Source organism: Bombus fervidus, chromosome 9, assembly GCF_041682495.2.
Source record: "Bombus fervidus isolate BK054 chromosome 9, iyBomFerv1, whole genome shotgun sequence".
NCBI classification, from domain to species: domain Eukaryota; kingdom Metazoa; phylum Arthropoda; class Insecta; order Hymenoptera; family Apidae; genus Bombus; species Bombus fervidus.
Window position 1 is genome coordinate 11,131,061 of NC_091525.1, and position 17,795 is coordinate 11,148,855.

The following is a 17,795-nucleotide window of genomic DNA, read 5'->3' on the forward strand; positions in this document are numbered from 1 at the left end:
ATTATTTATTATTACTTAGTATTATTCCAATAATTTTATTACTTCATTTTGACGAGTGAAAATTTCAATGTATAAAAATGTAGAGAATGGACACGGTGCGTAAGAATATACAAAATATCGAAAGTAAAGTATATCTAACCAGTGAAACAAATCTATTTCTTTGGTTATATTAATAAAAATATGAATTTGTATAAACGTTCGGTGTCTATGTTAGCGAACAATTTCTCTAGAAAATTTATTTCCATATTGCAAAAGTTTACGTGTAAATTAATAGGTTGTTATCAGAGATAGTTGATATGTAAGTTTCATTTGAGGAGGAATTCGGAGAACTTTCGAAACGAACATTTCTGTGAAATATTTTGAAAATGATTCGAGTTAAATTAGGTTTGAGGTTAATGAGGGATTTCTCTTTACCTCGTGTAACATAAGAATTTGTGTATCGATACATATTCTCTTGTTGAATGTATCTCATGTGGGGAACTTGATCGCCATCGAGGGTGAAACTCGAGGATGCAAAAAGTTCATCAGAACTTCGCTCGTATACACGTCATGCGTACCGATGATTAACTCTCTGGCTAAAAAAGTTGGCAGTCTTTTGCAAGAGCACGGTATTAAAGCACATATTCGAGCTGGAATTAAACTTTAGATTACACCATTGAGAAATTACGACAGAAATTACATAATCGACAAGTCGAATCTAATTTACTACACCAAAAAGCGTATTTGTAAAATTACGTAAACATCGTAATTATTGATATAAAATGAAAGTTTAAAAAACTTACGTTATGCTACGTTACATTACGCTATGTCGCGTTGAACTATATTTTACTATGCTCGTACTGTATCGTACTGTATGGTACACTATGCCACGTTTCATTATGCTATGTAGCAACATTTGGTGGACTAGGTTACTCTATTAATTACATAGCACACAATGTTACGCTACGATACGTTGCATCGCACTACGTTACGTTACACGACATTGTATTACACTAAGTCGTATGATAGCGCGTTACACTACGGTAGGTTGCATTATCTTACGTTGCCGTATGCTTCGTTGCACTACAATACATCGTATTTTACTATTCTTCGTTGTATAATAGCTACCTATTACGCTAAATCGTCTTACTCCACATTATCTTATGCCACTTTGCGTACTGTTAACCATCGTCTATTCGCTTGACGTCTCCCTATACGCTGTCCTACGTCACCTAATCCCATTCTACTTCACCATGCATTAAATCTACTTCTACGCTACGTCATCCTACATCCGACGTGTTGCTAAATAAATTAACACCCCGCGCTAAACACCGCTATTAGCACACAGTGATAAGTTTCATGGAGGGCCTATAGGCGCTGTTCGCAATCAAAGGGTTAACCATCATCGAGACACATCGAGCTCGGTCACGTAGTTAAAGATTGGCCTCGATCTAACGAGCGAAGATTGGCCTCAATCTAACGAAGAAAGTATACAGCGCGAAGCTCTCTTCGATAAACAAACGCAAAGCACACACACAGTATCGGAAAAGAGAAATATAATGTCAGAAATATGATAATCGGGCGACGATGATTGGTCGAGTCGTTCATTTTGGCGCCAAAGATTATCGTTCGTCGATGACTCGCGCGAAGTTGAATGTTAATTTAATCGAAGCGCATACGAGCCTGTAATCGGGAAGATTTATGAGAAACCAGTTTTGCCGGCCTCTCTTAACTTGATAATGTTAACGAAGGCCAATTTTGGCGTAACAACGATAAGATCGATGTTATATACGTCTCTTGAGAATTCTTGAGCGACAACCTGCCCGTATATAGCGTTCTCCAACCGCGAACTGGACGACAAATTTATAATTATATAGAACTTTGGATAGTCATTTGCATCGCGTCCTTTTAATTTTAATATTCGCCAATCCCTAAACAGATCAGTCGAACCAAACTTCGTCCATTATTGATATTAGATCGGTGGACGATCAAAGTATAGTACCAGAGGATATTGTTCGGAAAGCTTGTTCCATCAAGATAGAAAATATATGAAAAGACATGTAAGAAAAATAATGCCAGGTTTTATCCCTGTATTTTACAAAAATTTAATTCTCTAGCTACTAAATTTCCCTAGAATTTGTATAATAAATTAGAAATTAGTCATTTTTATTGCTCTGCTAACTCTAGTTACTAACTAGTTAAAGAACTAGCAAGAATCACTACTCTGACTAACGGTTATAATAATTCGCAAATTTTTAAAGAAAGTTTCGAAGTATCGAGGAAAGACGAGCTTCGCCTTCTTTGTACTTACCTACTTAAACTGTAAACAATTTTCTCAGGGAAAATCGAGATGCATGGAGGCGATTGTTCTCGGATTGATATCTTTCTAATCGATCGAGTGTCTGGATGCCACCTGGTCGACCTAGTAGTACAGTTAGACAAGTGGGAGTGGGTATTAACATCGTGGCTCAGGAGGATCGAGGTTAACGATAAGTTCTCCGTTCGCGGACTAATAAACGTCTGGGAAAGGGACAACCACCAAGATGTCGAGGACGGCGATATCGAACCATTCGATTACGCTGAGATATAGCAGTTTGCGAAAGTTCGAGTTTAATTGAGCTTCTCTTGGAAATTTAAACCTTCCACTTCCTCCGTACCTACTATGACAAAGACGATACGTTGAATTAAGCATTTTCCATCTGTCACGTGTAACATGTCGATCGATATCAAACCTGGGTATAGTTGGATTTCTTTACAATTCTTCACAATGTTTTTTATATAAATTTAGCTCGAATGTATCGATCAATCTGTTGGTGTTATCTAGTTTTTAAAAGACGCTGATCTACCTCAAAGGATATTGAATAGCAGAAAAGGTGCTAGAAAAATCAAAATATAACGAAATTATCTTATAATCAACCTTTTGCAAGGATGACTGTTATATCTGAGTTGTAGTTATATCTTAGACAATTTTAACGTTTTCACTCGAAATTAAACAGACAGAGTGGGAGAAAAAAAGATTGTAAATTTGAGAAAATGAATTTATCCGTCGTAGGCAAAGGATTTCATCTGTTCGGATGAAATTGTTGAATGTTAATCGTTCGTTCTCGTATACTTCGAGTCTGTCTTCTCCAGAAACGGAGGACGACTACAGGGACCTCGAGGACAACGATATCGATTCGTAAAATTTAGAACATGTAGACAGGGGACTCGTATCGGATTCGCATCCAAGTTCTATATTTACAGGCGAACAAATATTCGATAGAAGTAGGAAATGAAATCACGCGCACATACACGTATATAGAATATCCTTTACTTTACAAAATTCGATTCTTTATCACGTACGCTCGGTTCCAGTAAGAGCTCGAACAGAAATTCCAAGTGGAACGGAGATTTAAAGGGCCGGCCGATTCGCGTGGAAGAATTTCAGGAGTAGAGCGTACCGGTTCCACAACCTGGAAACGATCACGAGCCGTGCAGTTTCGTCCATGCAAGAACGGCGACGCTTTAATACGCGGATAGAGCAGGAATCTCGTTGTGGTTCTGCTCCAATAGCCTGACGGCTGGTTTTCTCGTATGTTCGGTAACACCTACGGTTCTGATCGATTTATGGACGATGTTAACATAACTAACAAGAGTCACTGACACACGTCGACGCACGTTTAAGTTGTTATTTCCTTTCTATTTTTCTTTTTCTCCTTGTTGAAGATCCACGATCAGTTGAAGTTGCTTGAATAATTCGAAATCTTCGATACTTCAAAATTATTAGATAGAATTCCAATTACGATAGCTGATGATCGATGTAATTTCATTTGATAAGAAAAATTTGATATTTTCATTTTCCCTTCCTTTTCTTTTTCTCTCTTTATTTTGTCTGCTACAATTGTTAGCGTGGTGTAAGGTTAATAAAATGTAGTTCTCGAGTAGATCGAGTGTGTTCGAGCTCGTCGAAGTAATCGAATTAGCCGGTATAATCGAGCAGTCAGCGCGCTCCGCTGGAACATGTGTTACACGGACAGAATTTCGATTACCCTGTAATAGGAACGTAGCGCTTAATAATTTCAACGTGTCGAGAAATGTTATTGTTCTCTAGTCTTATTACTTTCCCGGGAAAAAGCCAATGCTATTTCAAGAAATGGAAAAATGCTTGTATTCTTTTTACGTGTCCTTTGATTTATATTACAAATATATCGTGTCATATATTTATATATACGTACTCATATCTGCAAAGATCAAAATCGAATCAAAACCGAGATATTGTCTTTGTTAATTTTTAGTTGCGTAATCGTAAAAATTTGTATCCCATAAATATAGATTAAATTGGTAGGTCGGAAGTGAAACACTTTGACGGCCAATGAAGAACGATGTGGTTTTGTAATAAATTACGAAAGCGCGAGTGCAGGAAGTATATTTTCTATATTCGTAGTAAACGGATGTTATCCCCGAAGGCTAGAGTCCCACGTGCGACACACCAGTCGTCAAAGTAAGCAAGCAAGTACATTCAACAGCCTTTGTCCGTATTCAGTGCCCTGTACACGTGCTGACGGTTTCTACGGAGTTGGCTCGATTAAGACGCGTAGCTGTTTCTACCTAGGGTATGTAAGAACATTACATGCAAATACGTGGAACGATAGCCAGGCGTTGTCGCATACGAGGCTATACAGGCTTGCTTTCTACCAACGGATCCTGATAATAATTTCTCAATGAAAAATATCGCCGATATTTCCACTGGAACTCAATATCTCGAAGAATTTTTCGATATCGGGAACTGATACATTTTAATCGGTTATTGAAACAATTTTCTTCTTCCTCCTTCTATTTTTTAAATTCCTCGAACATGCTCTGGTCCTCGTGCGATAGAAACGAAGCAAAATAACTAAAAAATAAGGGCGGTGGAAAGTATCGAGTTTGCGTTAAATATTTTTAAGATGTCTTTCACCGATGAACGTTATAAATTAAAAAATTGGCGAAAGGACATTATGTCATAAACGCTATTCTCTAGAATTTATCATAAAATTCACGATGCCTTATATCATCACGTTACGACACACGAGTATCTGAAAAATAGATTATCTTTCGAGAACTTCCATCGTATACGAGTGAAAACGAAAAGAGTAGTTGATCGACTGCTCATAAAACTTTGCATAATAATATATTCGCTTCCAAACATATAAAGCGACGATACGAAAATAAGCACGTAGTTGTCTTCGCGTGGGAAACGTTGAAAACTTTCAATCAAATTTTGTACCATTTTATTTCCACAAAGATGACCTCTTTATCGGATGTACGAAGATGTAAACATACACTGCTGGTCACAAGTATTTGAACGTTTCGTGACGTTAACATAAATCGAATGCTTTCCACTCTTTGTCTTTTTTTCATTATCTTATCGTAAATCCGAAAATTCATTCGTATCCTATGTGCCTTATAATACAAAATACCAAAAGAGTAGAATCTGTGAATGTATCGAAATAATCGTAACATATACGCGTCCTGGTACTTACAGCCGACAGTGTAGCTGCTTAAATTAAAACGAAAACATACCGACAAAGAAGGGGCAAAAGGTGAACCAAGTGAAACTTGGGGGCGGAAAGGAAGAATCGAAACGAAAGGTGTCGTCGGTCGAGCGACGACCGAAGATCCTCTTCGAGTTGTGTGTGAAACGATGGCTCGAAAAAAAAAAAAAAAGAAAAAAAAAGAAAACAAAAAACAAAAAAACGAAGCAAAGTGAGGTGAAGAGAGCTGACCTACTGTGGCAAGTGGCTCAGGGACGTCGCTGTCCAAATCGTCTCCCCGAACGCCCCCCTCCCTCCTCTTCTAGACCTTCTCCTCATCCGGTACCACACACACAGTATTCAGGTCTTTCTCTCTCTTTCTATCCTGTTTCGGAACCCTCATGTGGCTACTCTACCATTCCATCTGTGCCTCCTTTCCCTCGTTGCCTTCACCCTTTGCCCTCGACCGTGCTCTATGAGGTCGATAACGGCTATCAAAAAATGAAATGAATACACACGAAGGCTTTCCAAGCCTGGGAACTGGAATGCATTGTTTGGTCTGGCGTATAGAATGTAAGGCTGGGTGTGGACTCATCCTTGGACTGTCTGTTTAAAATGGCACCATGGCAGTGAAGAAAGAATCGAAGCAACGAATGGACCGCGGATGTTTATGCATTTATGGACAATTGAAATATAAAGGAAGCTTTCTCTGTGTGTGTATGAGAGAGTCGACCCACCATTTCGACCCCACGTATTTTTAAACTGGAATTGAATATACAGAGTGAGAGATTTATTGCACGAAATTTTGATCCAGAGGATTTTCAAAATAAAATTGGAATACAAAACGTATTTATCCCTCCAATCTCGGTTTGCAAAGTTTTATAGAAATAAAGAATAGGACAAGGAAGCAGCGATACAGTTCCTAAATACACTACGTACAGAGATAAATAGTACTAATTAAAGTGGCGCAACGAAAATAAACAGATACATACGTATATATAAGTTAGCTTTCTATTTCGATAAAAATTAAAATTAATTTTATCGGAAGACATTGCACGCTTAAAAACGGCACAAATAAATCTAAAACCGTTTACTTGGTAGTGGTAACGTTAAAAGCAGAACTCGTTATAAAAAGGTATTAATGCCATGATCCGGATTTACTCGACTGCAAAGAAAGACCAACTCGTATTTATTTGCAACGTGAATGCCTGCGTACTCCGTATAGGAGACAGAACGGAAAAACATTGATGCGGGCCAGAGTTACGGCGGACTTTCATGATCTGTTTCGCCCCTTTCCACGCGGTTCTTACGGCTTTTTCGCGGCGGAACGCCCACCGGAGGAAAGTGAATCATGCCGCGGCCGAGTGAAAAGTAACCAGTGAAAAGTGGCGAGTGCCCGGGTGGAATGGAGATTTGAAAGTTTCTGCCTTTAGCTTCTAGCGCCGATTTTCACCTCGACAACGTGGCCACCGACGACGATTGACAATCGAAAGTAGTTAGCTGAAAGCTGGTCTTCTTTCCATCTTGGCCGTCTAGCGGCGAAATGATCGCGTGCTCGATACCTCCGCGCTCCTTTCCATCGAATAATATAAAATAGAGCGAACGGTGTTCAGACTGTGGTGAGAGAAACGTAGAATTGCTGATTTCAATTAATTTTCTTTGTCGAATTATTTCGCTGTAAATATAATTTACATACAAAATGATATAATACGTTAATTTAGGATAATAATATATTTTATACGCTAACAAACGATACTTGAACAAATTGTCGAGGCATATTAGAAAGATCGATTTTAAGGTACAGAGCACCAAAAAATCAATCGAAATCTCCTCTAAATGAATATTTTTAAGAAGAAATTGCGAAAGAATCGAACATGCAATGTCAACGATTTTCTGTTTCTTTATGTTTGCCTTGTACCAATCTTCCTTTCATTTTTTGGTTTCAGATGTCCTTTATTTGAGCCGCGCTCAGGCCTCGCAGCCTGAACAAAACGAGCTATGTCGACGAGTAAGTAGCACGTCAATACATTCTTCTACGACTACCATTGTATCCTTTCTGTTATCGTCCTTCTCTGTTCATTATCGTTCATTTCGATACTTTTTCGAATCTAACAGAATGATCTATCGTAATCTTGTAAAACAGAAATGAGATGAAAAATCATTATATAATACAGATATACCTAACGTATTTTCGATAACAAGAAGAAACAAAATCGCGAAGTATTAACAGTGAGAAATCCTTTTATGTAAAGAACAGGCACTTGAAACGCGGATTTTGTTTCTCACAAAAAGGAAGTTGTGTGTTGGTTCTATCTCGAGTTACATCACGACTCGGCTTGCGTATCGAGCGCATCTTCAGCCAGTAGTTTGCTTTGGAATCGGCTCGTATACACACGAATCGTTCGCTACACCGCGGCATTTGTAATAACGCGATAATTAGTAAACGAGACCGCGCCAAAATGATCCGCGAAACCTGTTTTCCTGTTTACGCTCACCTCAGTTTGATCTTTAACAGTCTCTCCTGGCCTTCGCGCTAGCTCGTACCGGAATTCTATAAATTCCTCGCCAATGCATGTTGATTCGGCGGTGTCTTCACCGAATACGATTCTTAAATCGAACGTACGCTATTGTTTAAAAATATCCACACGCATGTACCTCTTTTATACGACCATAGTCGTTAACTACCTTCCACTTCGATTTTCTTCCTAATACAAATTTTACAACGAACAAATAAATTGCACGGATAATAATAAATGCAATAAATTAATAGAAGCATAAAAAATTGTACATCGAGTTTCGTAAGAACTTTGTAAAATATCTTTGTAAGACGTCGATCTGTAAATTCATGGCAATTTGAGTCGCTAGGAAAGCTGCTTAAACTCTGTACAGTCGCTCGATCTTGTTAATTTCTCGAGGAAGAAATTGCTTTCACTTTTCCGCGTCGTCTCCTAGCGCGAAAGCATCTTCGAGGAAAATTGACGCGGCTAGATAATTCCTAGTTAGTCTTCGAGAATGTTTAACCCTTTCTTTATGGGGTCCACGGTAATCGATAGTATTTTACTAACGAGGACGAAGAAGCAGCAACCGGCAATTCGCATCCGTGGCATCGCGTAGCCATTGTGAATATGCGAAAGTGACATCACTCGTCCTCGGTTACATAAAGATATCGTCGCTAATATCGACGATCCTAATGCATTTATTACGCGAACATCGCCTGTGTGTCGTTTCTATTTCGTTGTTCTCTGTAGCCTTGCTAAAAACATTTCCTAACGAATTTTGCCGCAAAGCTCTTTTGTACGCGACAACGTGTAACGTTAATGGTGATTTTTATTCTAATTGAATTTCGTGTTTAAAACCGAGCTGTTCTCGTATACAATCCTTTACAGTTACGCTGTAGAGGGGAGCGATTTAGTTAGCGAACTTGTCACTTGCAGTACTCCTATACTCTCCTTCCCTACACCCATACCCGTACACTTCCGGCTTAATCTACTCAAACTCGGCAGAACTCTCGCAGCCCTTCCCAGGTACCGCTTATTATTCCATACAAAAGTTCTCGATTATCCAAAGTATACTATTAATTTAACTATAAATCGAATTAAAAACACGTTTCTCTGTAGACGAGTCAGCCTAGAAACTTCAATGGACGTTTCATAAAAAGTACGTGCTTTCTGATAAATTTTTATCGTGAAATCGCTGTCATTTGCCAACGGTAATTAATTCCTTGCATTCGTTGAAGTTTCCATTTCTTTGTCTCGTAGACTTATTACGCATTTCGAAAGTTTTAGTAGTTTCGAATCTAACGGGTCTAGATCCTTCCTTGTTTCTTACGAATCACAGGCAATGTTCTTCTGGTGAATATACTGATTCATACGGAACAAATTCGCAGAGAACGTTGGCCAAGAACGTTCGGATTATTGGTTCCACGGGAGAAACGAAAGGCAGCGCTGCTTCCGGGATTGCGCAAGCACGCTGCGATACCGAACGGGAAAGCGCACAATGGGCGAGAAAAGGCGTGGGTATACGTAGACGCGACCATCGAAATGGTTATTTTCGACGGTGAGGTCGTCTAGGACGCATAAAACGAGCGTTCGAGGACATCCTTCGCGTACACCAACTCTCACTCTGTTCCTCGATTCTATGCCAAGCCCACGGGAGACATAACCCCGTGTGACCTCCGTGATTTCCTGCTCGACCACCACAATCAGGACCATCCTTTATGCTTCATAGAGAATATAAATATGTTACACGATACACGATGTTCCAGTTACGACTTGCAATTAGAACAAATTTATGGAAATAGATCGTTACTAGATCTTTATGTAGATTCATAATTGATCAAATAAAAGCTAAAGATAGGCTCGTAGTTACTTCCTAGCTACTCCATGCAAATTTATGGTTCTATGAACGTAAATGTTCAAATAAAGCTAAGGAGACGTTTGTTTTAAAGATTCTAACAAATATGACAGTTTAGAGATTTTATATATTTCGCAGTGTATTTTTATATGTTGCAAAGACATTGGAAAGATCTCCGGGTATTTTATTAACGCGAACAGAACAATAGTATAATAGTATAAACTTGAGCATTGCAATTTTAAGTGGCTGAGTCAGCAAATGAATTAATTACGTAGCTCGTGTTATTCTGAGTGATCCCTTAGTTCAGTCGAAACTCGTCGGAAGATTAAAATTATTGTCACAGTGAAATTAAATACGAGATAATCCTTGAGTAATTAAAACGAGAGATTATTTATTATTCATGTGTATTCATACATTCCTCCATTGTGTTTTAATTGTGTATGTACATACTTACATGTTCTACTTTCGTATCTCTGTTTCTTTATTCTCTGTTTACCATTACGTCTGGCAATACGAACCGCGAAAAGGTTAATACGTATTCCTAATGGTCAGACGGTTTTCCTTCCATTCTAACAAGGCGGTTATGATTCAGTGGCGTGAATAATCGTAGAAAGTCGCTACCCGATTTCGTTTGTTTTCGTGGAAAACCTGGGACCTTGTTTCTTCTGGGTGTCCTATTTTTTTTTTTTTTTCTACCATCGAAATTGTGCAAGTTAACGCGTTACGCACAGGTCACCGAGTTTTCTGTATTTTCTGCTCCGTTAGTAATCTCTACGCTCACGAGGGATATCGCGCGCTTTCTTCGTCGATCTTTATTGAACGTGGTTAAAATAAATTTTAGAGTCGTAGATTCTTTTCCTTCGGTTTACCTTGGGAATTATTTTATTTACCTTGGAAGTTACTACAGCGCAACCTCTATTATCCGAATATCGGTTTTCCGAACATTGGTTAGTCCGATAAATATTGTGCATATTCATTCGGCTGTGAGATACAAGCTGGTATACTGCAACGTTCCCGTGAATTGGGAAAAACGTAATCCTCTTAATGATTGAAAATTATTATATATTATATTAATATAAAATCAGGTTATCGATCGTAATTATCGATTATTCGATAACCAGTAATCTATGTTTAACGAGTAAGGAAAGTATCAAAAGTCGTTGTAACCAATGGCCGTGATTAATTTCTTAATCATTCATCGTGAAACGATTACATTTTTGATCACGATTCCAGTCCGTGATTCTCCTGTAATAACGAGGCTATGGATATTTCAGTTGTACCGAGTCGTACAACGCTAAGGCAATCACAAATATGTGAGAAAGTTTATAAACACATACGATAAGACGTATTGTACAATTTTCAAAATGTACAAATACACGTTACAGATCCTTATAGAATATAAATTAATCACCGAATGATTTAAGAATTATGATTTTTCACGTGGAACATAATTTTAATGCGAGTCATTCAATTATCCAAGAAATTCGATTATCCCATTGTGAACGCAATCCTTTTCTTTTGGAACTGAACAATAATCCACTTGCGTAATGAGATTAAAAAAATTGATAGAAAGTGGAGTTGATCGATTCGGCTTGTGACGGGTTTAGCCGCAGAGAATTGTTCGTGATATACTATGTCAATTTTTCTAGAGAGTTTTGCTTAAGAAAGAGCATTTCTTTCGTTTGCTGAAAACACAGCCAACGAATCCTTTCATATTTTTCCACTTCGTCAGTCGGAAAACGGGTTTGCTCGATAATTCGAGAAATTGAAAACGGTGGACGCGTGGTATCGCGCGATCAGGTCGAGAATCGAGCGGAAAATCGATGGCTAGCACCAACTTCTTTTTTTCCACGGTGCCACCCCGTTGAAACGACAGGCCAACCTTAACCTCAGTGTCGATAATCAATGGAATCGATCGTAGGCTCGACATGAAAGTGTCCCAAGGCTCGTCGCCACCGAAGGCTGCGCGCCGTAAAACGGAACCTCAGCGAAAATTACCCAAGAAACCTTCGCGTGTTGACTGCTTGGTCATTCTTGAGCTTCGAATTTCTTTTTTTTTTCTTTTTATTTTTTTGTTCGTTCGTTCGTGCGTTTAACCACGTATTCTGTACAAAAATTCGCGAGACATTTGGAAAAATATGTTAATGAACGTACGTCGGTTTGAAGAATTCGACGCAGGCCTCGAGCAGATGCAATTCTGTCCAAGTTTAGCTATCCTTGTTTGCTTGCGAATGAAATTTTCGTTACACAGATTAACGTTAGTATGCAGCTATCATCGTGGATGGATAATTATTGTTGATAGATCTTGAGATTGAAAGAAATTGATTAGAGGTTCGAGGTTTTCCTGTGCGCTGGAAAGTGTCTCTGTTTAAGGAAGTTGTTTAGAGAGCGGGACAAGTGGAATTCAACCGAGGAAATGTAAAGGTAAGATTGGATTGAGTAATTGAAATCTACTATCGAACGAACTCAGCCTTAAACCAGCCAAATAAATTTCAAAGGCGTTTAAATGCCTCGAATTAACTCGGATTAAATTTCTTCGGTTTTCTTAAAATCAAAATAACACAGTATTTTCTCCGTGATTGATGGAAAATCGTAACTCCCTGGTAATCACATTATCGCGTACTCGATTCTATGTAATAGATAGGACTCGGCATTTTGCCGAACATAGAAAAAGATATCGCGAGTGGAAGAGAGAAAGACTCGGAGAGTCGGCTCGATGAAAAGAAACATATCGCCTACACGATGTTAACGCAACATCGGAATTTTTTAATTTTCCATCTTCATCGAATAAAGCTTTTACCAATATACGATTGTTAGGTTTTTCTGACTAACACAAGACCAAACACGATATATTTCGCAGCATAGTTGCTTATTTAGCGACGTTAACTTATTTTCTCTCGACTGGAATATGATTTAAAACGTAAGTGCGATTTATCGTGTCTGATCTCGTTTTAATCAGAAAAATCTTACGAATAAGTTGGTAAAAGTTTAATTTGAGAAGAATCAAGAATAAAAAAAGTTTCCTCATTGTCTCGTGGATAATCAGTATTTTTCCCTGCGCGTTTTAATTCGGATCAACCTTCAGCCGTCAAACTTTGTTTCAAAGGGAATATCGTGTCCCCTTGGGGGATCTTCTCCCTTTAGTGGGGATGACGACCTATCAATTATGAGGAACACGAGCGACGATCAGTTACAAAGAAAACACCGTATTGCCAAAATCGACTATTCCCCCGTTTAATCGGAATCTTATCCGAATTTAGCGTAGAATTTCTGTCGTTCGTGGAACGGGGTTAAGGACAAATCAAAGACACTGGCAATGACTCTCCAATCATAATGGCCGATTTCCAAATTTGCGTTCAAGGCTACCGTATCGATTCCCGTCACAAGTGTCCGGATGCTCCGTGAAAACTTTGGCCTTCGTAGTCTCCAAAGTTTGCAGGAAATTTTCCTGTCGGCATATAGAGACGCGCATCGTCGAGTTCGATTGGCAAAATCGAAGAGAACCTAGTGGAAGTACCAGTAAAAGCAATTAACGCCTCACGGACCCGTGACTGACGACGTGAGAAAACGCAAGTGAGAATCGAAAAGGAGATCGCCTTGGTCCACGCACGATTAGAATATCCTGACATTTTCTGAAAATCCTCTCTCGTCGATCTTCGCGTTCACGTCGTTTTCACGCTGTGAATTTTTACACGCGTTCGGATATTTTAATACGATAGCAGTTGGAAAATATGTAGTCGCATTTATATTATACATTTTTTACGCCTTTTTCGATATTTTAGTACGATAGCGATTCAAAGATGCGAAGATTACAAAGATCGTCGAATTTCTTATCTCCTTTCGTATTTTCTTGAAGCTACGTGTATTAGAGTATTGTGTGAAAGCGATTACAATCCAAACATGTGGAAAGGTTGAATAACGATGAATACAAAGACGTGTCGTGTTATGAAACAGACATTATGAATTGAATTTGGAAGCCAGACGTTGCTTGAACTTACCATTAAGCAATTTGTTCACGTATATTGGATATGTAAGATCCTCGTCTGATAACTAATATGTGTCTCTTCTGGCTAATTAAAATCGATGACCGACGATTCATTTCATAAAAGATAAGCAAATTCGACAAATTCCGTAATTGCAAGAAGACTACGATTTAATATTCCATCTTAACGTCTTAATAAATTATTATAAAAAATCGAGTGAATCGAAACCGAAAAAATATTCGCTGAATGAAATCACGTATCAGAAACACGATCAGAAGTTCGATTAAGCGTAACGTTCGCTCATTAAGACGGCGTAAAGTCGGAGAAAAAATGTAAAGTATTCGATGTAACAGTACCGTGGCGAGGCAAGACTATATCACCGTTTTATAAAGGTAGTCGATGGAAGCTCGTTACGCTCGTGATTCTTACAGCGACGAGGAATAATCGTAAAACTTAGTTTCCTTTTGCCCGCCTGCCCTCCGTTGCTTATTAATTCCGCCATAGCACGGGTTTCATTTCGCGAGATTTGCATTCCACGATGGGATCGCTGCTCCGACCGGGTCTCTTTTAAAAGCGCAAAGTTCCACGAAGCACGCCTCTGCGTCGTTGTTCGTTATTTCGCACAGAGCGATGGTAAAGTAGCGCTAGAATAATTTAAGCAAGTGCCATGTTATTGTTAAAAATAACGATACGCAGCTGTTTTGTTTTGTTCGCACGTATATCCATCATTTCTCGAAATCTCCTACGGTTATCCGAGATTAGGTTAGCAACAAGAGGAAAAACGTCCTCGATTGTCGTCGATATTCACCGCAATAAATAGATTCTATAGAGAAATATTTCCAGAAATATAAAAGGTCAGGTTTTACATGCATATATCATCAGTTGTTAGCTGCGTTCTAAGTTAAGATTCGAACGAAGGATCGGAGTTATATTTGGCACAGATAGTTTTCTCTAGCTCGATTTTTCGTTCGATTACGAGCAACGTGATAAACAAAAAAAAAAAAAAAAATCTTAAAACAGCGGCCTCGATCCTGTAAGTCCATTTGCACGAATCCAAGCCATTGGCACGCACGAGTCCGGATAATTGACACCGCGAGCCGACCCGAGCACCGTTAATTAATCAACCGTTCCACGGATTCCTAGGAGCGGTTCCGAACTGCTCGTTCGCGCGAGCGATAACGTTTGACCCGCGGTTCACGGTTCGTATTTCTCAATCGGAATTATGTCCTAGAGCCGCATCCATTAAACATCACCTGTGAACGTATACTACTATATACACTGGACAATATTACATATTTACATACATATTTACCGAGCAAAAGCGCGAAGGATAGAGTTAAACGAATTTCATTTCGAATAAACGTTAAAACGTAAGCGTAAGAGGAACGTCGATCGATCTGTCGAAGGTCGAATTGACTGGGTGAAGACGTGGCGAGGATACTTATTGACGTGGAAATATATTTGATAGCGGCGGAGACTGCAGAAAGATCGACTCGAACCGTTGATACGTTTTATCGTGAATTGTCGGAAATTGGGAAGGTGGCCAAACTTGGTAAATCGATTTCAACTGGATACAGCGAATAAATATTTGTATCGCAGAGAAGGATACGTTAATCGATTCAATCTGGATCCGTACGTCGTACATCTGTATGTTAATGTTACGTAAAAAGATGATTTTACGTAATATTACGTAAGTTTAATAAACCGAGCATCAGTCTGTATCGTCGGATAATAATTACAGTAATTTTTGCTTTCCGATGTATACGAGATGCAAAAAATTTTCCGATCCTTAGTGATTAATAGCGACTAGAAGTACAATTTTATTTGAATTTGATTAGACTGCGAGAAATATGATTTAATGTATTCTGCTGATAAATTAGCCGTTGAGAAGGACGAAAGCGATAGGAACTCGACGCAATTGATATTTCTTTCTAATGAGAAAAGTGAAGGTTCCATCGCGAGACTGTTTTAAAACCGTAAGAAAGTAAGAAGATCGTGAATAATGGAAAATAACGCGAGATGAACATTTTCGATATCTGTAGCAGTAAGTTACAGAAAAATAGTTGACTATGATCGAAGGTCAAGATCTTGGCTGTTCTTCGTACGATCAATGGACAACCGACGAAAGACGCGAAGGTGAAGGTTATTAGTGACGCGATCGAGAAAAATCTCGGGGAAAATTGCTCCTTTAAACTTTCAACAGGGTAGAAGGATTGATGACGACACCTCAACCAAACCACAAATATTCTTTTCTCTTGCGTGTTTTAATTATCGATGTTCGCTAATTTGCCACGAGACGCGTCGGTGGATCGCGGGAAATTTCACTTGGCAGACACGCCGTTGATGGAAACGTCCATGAACAGAAAATACCTTCCGTGGAAATTAGGCCGAGTGGCGGACCTTGTTAAGCTGTTTTATTGACGCGAATAAGGGCAAGTCACGTTTGGCGGTGGAAATGAAAATTGGGAAAAAGTCCTCGTCATTTCTGGACAATTTTTTAACACAAGGGACGAAGAAACTTTATTTTAAATTACAAATAAGTATTCAAAGAGAAGAATGGTGATACTTTTGGACTTTCATTTCCAAAGTTCTCTTCCATCCCTCTGATTTGTCGCTTTTCTTCCCTCGGAGCATCGAAGCGTCTGTCGTCTAAGCATCGATCAAATACGCTCGTTTGAATGATAACGCAGTCGGTATCCGATGATTTCCTCCTCTCCACGCTAAAATCTCTTTACATATACATCAGAGCTTGTCTGAGGGGTGCAACCCTCAAACAGATATTCCAACGCAATGTTGTTGAGAGCGATCCCGCGAATCGGATATACGCGAGGGTCGAACGAATATACGCCGTTAATCGAAAAAAAAAGGTAGGAAATGAAAGACAGAGGGGCAGAAGAAAAAGAAGAAGTTCGCTAGCTGTATATTCTGCGTTTAGTAAGTCGATCGTAAGAATAAATATAAACGAACCAACCCGATACTTGAAATTAAAAAAGTTATGGTAAACGACGTTAGCGCTAAAGAAATATAAAAGCGATCTTTTCGATGGAAATAGTTCGTGTAATAATGATATTTGTTTAATATAAACGGATCAACATCCTTTGTTACAAATAGCAGAGTAAACGGAACGTTGAAAAGAATAGAAGAGATGTACAAGAAAGATGGAGCGTATTAGAATAATGTTAAGGGTACCATGCCGATTAGTCGTGAAAAGCGTTATATAGCTTCTTATTCGACGCAGTGGAGCGTGAAAATGAAACAAGATGTGAATTCCATGTAGAATACGATGATAAAAGTTGCCAGCGCTGGAGTAATTTATTGTAGCTTTTACGATTATCGCCAGACAGAGGCTAAGATCGTAAATATCAAGTAAACTGTGGTTGAAACCAGTCTACTCTTACTATTTATCTTACCTCTAAATCCGCGAAGATAATAAACGCTAGACGTTGATGGCACTTTTTTGTAAATTTTCACGTTTCTTTATACATATTGGAAATCTTCGTTTCTGGCACTTACGTCGTTTACCATATCAACCCCTCAATTTATCTCCAGTAGAAATCTAAAATTAATTTCAGATCTTAAGCAAAAAAAGAAAAAAAAAGAAAAAAAAGAAAAAGAAGAGAACTTACGCTATCGTACGTTTCAAGAAATTCCGATACAATGTGCGAATGAATCACGTGGAAGGATACCGGTCGGTGTGAAAGAGGCAGTACCACAAATACCCGAGATTGGTATCTCGCGCGGAGGTCTAAGCGGCAAATAATAGCAGATACGATTAATAATTCTCGCGGACGCGCTGTGCGATTGTTACTGAAAGCGGAGATCACCTAACACGTGCGACACCTTGGCCCACAAGAGGGATTTGACCCCATTTTTATTGCGGACGAAACGCGCCTTCTACCTCCCGCTCCTATCTGCGAGAAGAACAAGTGTCATTGGTCGCTAATGGATTAAACGCTCCGTGGCGAACAGAGAAAATGTTCTTCGTCGT

The 17,795-nt window shown here is 39.0% G+C and overlaps 1 protein-coding gene across 1 annotated transcript in view; it reads left to right on the top strand.

The window, feature by feature from the left end:
• Orc2 (origin recognition complex subunit 2) overlaps nt 1-17,795 on the top strand; it is a 113,260-nt gene that overhangs the window by 57,819 nt on the left and 37,646 nt on the right. The window contains exon 11 of the transcript XR_011800737.1: nt 7,418-7,479. The gene's annotated coding sequence lies outside the window, so the exon portion shown is untranslated. The remainder of the gene's footprint in view (nt 1-7,417; nt 7,480-17,795) is intronic.